The following is an 8,703-nucleotide window of genomic DNA, read 5'->3' as shown; positions in this document are numbered from 1 at the left end:
TCTCTCAAAGATAATCAATAATGCTAAATTCACTATTCTGAATATTAATTGCGTACCTTAAACCCATCGGGGGTACCTCTATTTTATAGTTACCTCAATCCTTGTCCTCATAGAAGCCTAGCTTCAATGGACTTCTGCTCAGTGCTTATCCTGGACTCTCCAACAGGTAAAGATAGACTCCCTAAGAGTGTTATCCTTATCCATGCTAAAATCTTTCCTCATTCTTAGGACTCTCATGCCTTATCTGCTAATCTTGGATTCCGATATCTTCGGAGATAACCTCGGCCTAACCGAGATAACCCCGGCGTCATAACCTGGACACATGGCACCTCGGCTGACACGTCGGCGTCACCTTGGCCACGTGTTAGGACTCAGAAAATATATCCCCACAACTGCCCCTTAGGTTCTATTACCTCGGCAAACTGAAATGATTGAATCTATATCAGTACTTCCTCCAAGTACATCGGCTTAAGCCGAGCTCATCACTATAGGCCGACATGTCTTCTTAAAGATCAAGATTTCCAAGAGCTTTTTCACGCGTATGAGCTGTCATGCATCACAATTCAACCGTTTCAGCCACGTGTCCTTTTCTTACTGGATCGTACTTGGTACGTACTTCTAAATCATCTCGCGCATGCGTGCACCGTCTGACGTACACGTTGTTTTAAGCACATTAATTTTATTTTGCCACCGTTTCAAGTTTTAACAAAACTTTCTCCCTCTCTTCGTCGCTTTACTTTTTGTTCAATCCTCTAGCTTTTTGTCTCTCTAGCTCTTAGCTTTCTTAAACCCTCCATTGTTCAAGCTTCCAAAGCTCTGTAATTTGCTCTGTTCATTTCCTCCGGCGAGACTCTTGCTACTATTTTCTATTGTCGTCGTTCGCCTAATTTCGGCGAACTCAACACCGGCTTCCTTTGTTCTGGTAAGTCACCGTTCCTCCTAGTCTCGATTTCTTGTTACCTTACTGAACTTTACTGTTTTACCTGCTGTCTTTGCAATCTTGTCCATATTTTTGATATTTCATCTTGTATCTTGTATTCCACCATATATTTGAACATATTTGTTTCATGATTCTGTTTTTACCCAAATCATCTTTTTGAAGATACAATGTTCACACACCTGTTGATTTCTGCCACTGTTCTTGGCCTGATACACTTGTGCAAACTTTTTGCCTTGATTCTGAAACGCATCCCTATTTTTCTATTTTCCAGATCAATGCATTCAATCTTTGTTTCCTTAGATCTAGGTTTTGGGATTTGCTTATAGAACCGAAATTTTTTTTAGAAAACCTTGAACTCCTTCTTTCTGAAATCTAGCTCCCATAACTTTAGCCGATATCAGGGGTATGTAGAAGCATAGGGTAGACACCCCGGCCAAATTAGAGCACTTTAGGCAGGAGTTCAAAATTTCGACTGACGTTCATCTGAGGTTGGCTGGGGAGGATGACTCTATCATGCCCGATGTAAACCTCATGCCTTTCCCAGTAGTAGCGTTTATTGAGTGTGGACTTAGGTTTCCACTTGATCCTTTTTTCCGTGGAATCCTTCATTTCTATAGGTTGAACCCAATGCAGCTTGCCATCAATTCTTACCGAGTTATTAATGGTACTACAGCCTTAGCCAAACAAGAGAATGCTAGGATTACTCTTGCCAATTTCCAGTACTGTTATACCATGTGTCGCCTGAAATCGAAAAAAGGCCACATCTATTACCTCAAGCCGAGGTCCACGGAATACAAAATCGTTGCTGACCTCCCTGACTCCAACAAAGGAGCGGGGGATGATTACTTCATCGTTTCGGGTAACTGGGAGTTTTAGCCAAACGATGACCTCCATTTTTATCCCCTAAGTCGAACAGTTTTCGGGAAAGGAGCTGGTAAGGGCCACCTCTCACAAATTTTCTTGCTTTCTTGTATAAAGTTTTCAACATTCTACTCTAATGTCTACACTTTTTCCTTTTTTTGCAGTTATTCCTCAGCCACCAAAGGGCTTCCGTCAGTCTTTCTTTCCCAGCAAAGACTTGAAGAAACTACTAAATTTGCCAGTCCACAAGCGGAAGACCCCTCTGCTTCTCAACTTCATCCCCACTTATAAGTCGGCTCTTCCCGACGTCCAAAAAAAGAAGAAGAAAAGCCTTTCTCCACCTTCTGCCACAACTCCACAAGTCGCGTCCACATCTCGGACAAACCAAGGATCTACCTCTGATCCAGCTGAGCAACTGTCAACCTCGGCTCCATACCTGATCCCACCATCTCAGCGATAACGTCGGCGACGAACTGTTTTTTCTTCCGAGATGGGCCGCTAGAAAGCTGTCGTAAAAAACCTCTTAGTCAGCATCCCTTCTGACATTGATGCTCAGCCAACGCAAACTTAGCCTCCACCAACGCAAAAAAGAATAAAAAAGGCTTAGCCAAAGGCAAAAGTGACCTACGTTGATATTGAGGACACCTTGCCAATTTCCAAATTGGCTGAGAGCAAGAAGACTGCTTCTGTCCCCGAGAATAGGTCTGCTAAAACACACCCATCCGAATCCACCAGATCAAAAAGGCCGAGGTTATCTTCTGTAACGACCTCGGGGTCTCAAAAGCATGATGCCCCCTAGGCTCCCAAAATCACACTGGAAGATAAGCCACTTATAGCTAGCGACAGTGCCGACGACATTAATGTCGTCATCGCCCTTAGTACCTCTCTGATCCTTCTTGGCGATCTCGACCAAAACGCCGATATGAGCGAATATGAAAACTATGCTCTGATGCTCCAGCACTTTGTTCAGGTAAGTCTCTTTATTGGGAAATTTTTCTTTCTTTCTCTTCATTACATACTTACAATATTTTCTAATAATTTCTGTTTACTTTTAGGCCATCCAGCATGCTCATTCTTTCTCAGTACAATCTTTCCAGAACTGGAAAAAGCTGGCCGAGAAGAAGAGTGAGGTCTCCAGTCTGCAAAAGACTAACAAAAATTTGCAGTCAAAGATGAAGACTTTGGAGGATCAGGCCGAGGCTGCCATCAAAGCTCAAAACGACGCCGAAGAAAAGGGGGACTCTACTGAGGCCATCAAGAAGGTGCTTGAGGCCGAAAAGAAGGATGCCGAGGAGAAAATGGTCCAGGCCCAAAAAGAATTGCAAGACGCTCTGGCCACAAAAGAGGCCGAAGTCAAGGCAGCCGATGAGAAAGGCTACAACGAAGGGGTGGCCGATGTCACGGCGGACTATGAAAAGCAGGTGAAGCAGGCATACAACAGGGGCTTCACCCTTGGCTAGATGACCTTGCTGAAAAGGCTTGATGTCCCCGAGGACTCCCCTATCAAGAATGCCGATGTCCTTCCTCTGCCATTCCCCCCAACTCCAAGCCAATCTGCCGACAACGACTCTGAGTCCGAGAAGGAGGTTTTGGTGAGGAAGTCAAAAGACGTTGCTAGGGCCAAGTCTCTTCCTCAAAATGAGCAAGTCCTAGACTCGACTCAAGATGAGGAGGTTGAGGAGGTCCCCAAGGAAGCTACCCCTGAGCAGGCATCATTGGACGTGCCTCTTGCCGACAAGAGCCTTAATCAGACCCTTCAAGAGATTAATGCTGAGCTTGCGGCCGAGAAGGTGGCCGAGATGTCCTCCCAGTAGTCTTCTGAGATCTAGACCCAGCCTGCTAATGATGTTGAGGAATCGTCGTTTTAATGTCTTTTTCCTTTGTTTTTTACATTTTGTACTTCTTTGTTTTTGAGACAATATAAGCTCTTCATATGGCCAACGTGCCTTTTAATGAATACAACTTCCTTCTTTCTTGAATGTTTGCATGTTTGTCTTCCCTTTATCGCTTTTTGTATGACTTTCATACTTAGAATAATTTTGTGTCTTCAAGATGTATCGTAGTCTTGTGCAACCTTCTCGTGGTAAAACACTTTAGTTTGCATTGGCAAGTATATAAGTACTTAGCTTAATACTCCCTTGGTTTTAACTTGTAAATTTTTCTCAAATTTCAACAAGTGTCTAATATCATCTCGGTTTAACATCAACTTGTAAACTTTTCTCAAGTTTCAACAAGTGTTAAACATCATCTCGGTTTAACTTTAACTTGTAAACTTTTCTCAAGTTTCAACAAGTGTTAAACATCATCTTGGTTTAACTTCAACTTGTAAACTTCTCTCAAGTTTCAATACATCATCTCGGTTTAACTTTAACTTGTAAACTTTTCTCAAGTTTCAACAAATGTTAAATATCATTTCGGTTTAACTTTAACTTATAAACTTTTCTCAAGTTTTAACAAGTGTTAAACATCATCTCGGTTTAACTTTACCTTGTAAACTTTTCTCAAGTTTCAACAAGTGTCAAACATCATCTCGGTTTAACTTCAACTTGTAAACTTCTCTCAAGTTTCAACAAGTGTTAAACGTCATTTCGGTTTAACTTCAACTTGTAAACTTCTCTCAAGTTTCAACAAGTGTTAAACATCATCTCGGTTTCACTTCAACTTGTAAACTTCTCTCAAGTTTCAACAAGTGTTAAACATCATCTCGGTTTAACTTCGACTTGTAAACTTTTCTCAAGTTTTAACAAGTGTTAAACATCATTTCGGTCTAACTTCCACTTGTAAACTTTTCTCAAGTTTCAACAAGTGCTAAATATCATCTCGGTTTAACTTCAACTTGTAAACTTTTCTCAAGTTTCAACAAGTGTTCAACATCATTTCGGTTTAACTTCAACTTGTAAACTTTTTTCAAGTTTCAACAAGTGTTAAACATCATTTCTTCTCTCTGCCCCCTAATGTGAACCTAAGTTCCACTTGGGGTCTCATTATGCATGTATTCCAGAAACAACGTTATGTATCTTTATTAGTCACAAATATAGGAGAATTCTACTGAAATTTTATTCATTACGTCGGCAAACAACAAGAAAAATCTAATGATAGAAAAATTTCAGATTACAAGTATTCCAGGGTCTTGGCAACTCTTTGCCCTCATTATCTTCAAGCCGATATGCCCCATTGCCTAATACCGAAGTGATTCTGTAGGGTCCTTCCCAGTTTGGGCCAAGCTTGCCCTCCCTGGGATCCTTCTTGTTGTCGACGACTTTTCTCAAGACTAGGTTGCCGACTTGGAACTCCCTTAGGTTGACTCTTCTATTATAAGCTTTGGCAAGCTGCTGCTGGTAGGCTGCGAGTTGAATTGCAGCTCTCTCCCTTCTTTCTTCTAGTAGGTCCAGATCTCGGGCTAAGAATACATCATTAGTCCTGTTCTCTACTCCCTGGGTTCTGATCTCAGGGATGCTGACTTCAAGCGGAATGACAGCTTTTGTGCCATAGGTCATGGCAAAGAGGGATTCCCCCGTTAATCTTCTCGGTGTAGTCCGATATGCCCAGAGCACACTTGGTAGTTCATCCACCCACTTTCCTTTTGCTGTATGTAGCCTCTTCTTTATCCCATCTAGGATAACTTTGTTAGATGCTTCTGCTTGTCCATTGCTTTGAGAAAAGCTTGGGATTGAAAAGTAGTTCTTGATCTTGAACTTTGCACAGAAGTTCTTGATTAGCTTGCTGTCAAATTGTGTTCTATTGTCAGCAACTATTGCTCTCAGAATCCCAAATCTGGTGATGATGTTCCTCCATAAGAAGTTCTTCACGTTTACATCTCAGATCTTGGCTAGGGACTCAGCTTCTATCCACTTGGTGAAGTAATCTGTTACTACTAGCAGGTACTTCCTTTGTCCAGTTGCTTGGGGCAGTTGCCCAACGAGATCCATGCCCCATTGGGCAAACGGCCAAAGACTGGATACTGGGTTCAGGTCTGCTGCTGGTTGGTGTATCAATGGTGCAAACCTTTGACATTTTTCACACTTCTTGACATAGGCCTCTACATCTTTCTGCATGTAGGGCCACCAATACCCCTAGGTAATGGCCTTATGGGCTAGTGATCTGCCCCCGGTGTGGCTTCCACAAATTCCTTCATGTATTTCATATAAAAAATCCTCAACTTGTGACGGGTGTACACACCTTAAAAAGGGTCCAGTGAAAGATCTTCTGTAGAGATGTCCTTCTGCTGTTAAACTGAATCTTGTCGACTTCAATCTGATCTTGTGTGCCTCCTTGTGGTCATCTGGCAGCTTTCCTTCTTTCAAGAATACAACAATTGCATCTATCCAGCTTGGTCCTATGTCCACACACATTTCTTCACGCTCTGTGGTCAGTGGTTCGATGCTAGGGCCCAACAAGCAATCAACCATTATTGTCATCGCTTTTCCAAGTTGTATTACGCTAGCTAGGTTGGCCAATGCATCGGCGTGACTGTTATCATCTCGGCTAACCTAAAGTAGTCAGCAGTTCTGAAACAAGGCTGCCAATCTGATGACCTCCTTTGTATAGGCCGACATCCTTTCATCTCGCGCTGCAAACTCGCCTGTTGTCTGGTTAACTATAAGTTGTGAGTCACAAAAGACTATTTCCTCATCCGCTTGTACTGCTGTTGCTAGCTTTAGTCCTGCAAATGAGTGCTTCATATTTTGCTTCATTATTTGAGGTCTTAAACCCCAAACGAATCGACTGTTCTAGTATCTGCCCATCTGGAGATACCAGTACTACTCCTGCCCCCGTTCCCTGTCGGTTAGAACTCCCATCAATAAACAATCGAAAGGAGTCACCGATGTAAATGCTGCAGGGTCTGAGTTTCTCCTCTTTGCTTTGTTCTTTTGCCTTTGGCTGGGCTCCTCCTTGCTTGTTTGGACATCGTTCACCTTGGCTCAACGGAACCCGATGTTCGATGGATTCTGGCATGAACTCCGCCACGAAGTCGGCCAAAACTTGGCCTTTGATTTCTGTTCTAGGTCTATACTCCAGGTCATACTGGCCCAAGGCAACTGCCCATCTGGTTATTCTTCCTGTCAGGTCTCCTTGTTGCAACAAGGACTTCAAGGGGTGTTCAGTTATCACCACAATTTTATGGGCCTGGAAGTAATGGTTCAGCTTCTTTGAAGCCATTACAAAAGCCAGTGCCAATTTCTCTATGGGTAGATACCTTGTTTCTACATCGGCCAGGGTTTTGCTTACATAGTAAACAGCCATTTGCTCCCCTTTTTCTTATCAGATTACTATTGCGCTTACTGCGTGTTCTGAAACTGCTAAGTATAGGAACAATTCCTCCCTAGGTTCTGGATTTGAAAGAACTGGAGCTGTGGTCAAATACTTCTTCAGGTCGGCCAAAGCGGCTTTGTAATCCTCGATCCATAGGAAGTCTGTGGCTTTTTTCACTAAGTTGAAGAAATGTTTGCACTTATCTGAGCTTTTGTTGATGAACCTATTCAGGGCTGCGGCCCTTCTAGTCAACATTTGTACATGTTTTGCCGACGTGGGGCTCTTCAATTCTAGGATGGCCTTAATTTGATTTGGGCTGGCCTCAATGCCCCTTCTAGTCACCAGGTATCCCAAAAACTTACCAAATCCTACTCCAAATGCACACTTTGCTGTATTGAGTCGGAGCCGATATGTTTTAAGGATGTCAAAGACTGCTTTTAGGTCGGCCAGATGACCTTCAGGTTCCTTGGTCTTCACGACCATGTCATCAATGTAAACTTCCACCGTTCCGCCAATTAAGTGTTTGAACATCTTGGTTACCAATCTTTGGTAAGTTGCTCTTGTATTTTTCAACCCGAAATGCATCACTCTGTAGTAGTACAGCCCTTTGGGAGTGATAAATGCAGTTTTCTCTTTATCTGAGGGGTACATTGCTATCTGATGGTACCCCCTATATACATCCAGGAAGCTCATCCATCCATGCCCCGAAGTGGCGTCTACCAGCTGGTCAATCTTGGGTAGAGGAAAGCTGTCTTTGGGACATGCTCTATTCAGGCTGGTAAAGTCTGCGTAGACCCTCCATTTACCATTCTTTTTCTTCACTACTACTGTGTTTGATAGCCATGTCGGGTAATTTACCCCTCGAATGGCCCTGGCCTCGAGAAGTCTGTCTACTTCCTCCTTCACTACTTCGACGTGTATCAACGTCGGTCTTCTTACTCATTGGATTACAAGTTTGGCCGACCTGTCAACGTTCAGCTTATGGCAAGTGACCTCAGTGTCAATGCCAGGCATTTCGTAGGGCGGCCACGCGAACACCTCAATATTTGCTCTCAAAAAAACTTCCAACTCTTTTTCCTCTTTTTCGGCTAAGCCCGAGTCGAGAAGAAAGAAGCGTTCTTCATCTCCTTCCTGGACGAGTGTTTTCTTCAGTGCCTCTTCACTCTTTTCGGCTGGCTCCTTCCCAACATCCTCTAGGACCTCTACGTCCTCGTCTTCAATTTCTGCCTTCTCTGGTTCTCGAATGCTGCAGGTGGATTTTATTGCTGCCATGGAGCAATTCTTTGCCCGCAGCTGATCTCCTCTGACCTCCTCAATCCCATGCTCTGTTGGGAACCGCAATAGTTGATGCAATGTTGAGGGAACAGCCCCCATTGCATGCAACCATGGCCTTCTCAAAATAATGCTGTAAAGGGAGGGCGTGTTGATTACGGTGAACTCTGTTGTTATCTTCCTGGTGCCTGCCTGCACCTCCAAGCTAGTTATTCCCAGTGGCCATGTCGGCGTTCCATTGAACCCGACCATTGGGCTATTGGATTGCTCCATGTCGTCTGGGTGAAGGCCTTTACTTGGCATTCCCCAACCTAGAGGGATACTACCAAGGCATCATTATGCAGATACTGTAACATCTCAATGTCGGCTTTTGAAAA

Source organism: Camellia sinensis, chromosome 1 (genome assembly GCF_055761805.1).
Source record: "Camellia sinensis isolate YWXY chromosome 1, ASM5576180v1, whole genome shotgun sequence".
Lineage (NCBI taxonomy): Eukaryota > Viridiplantae > Streptophyta > Magnoliopsida > Ericales > Theaceae > Camellia > Camellia sinensis.
This window is presented reverse-complemented; position numbering follows the sequence as displayed.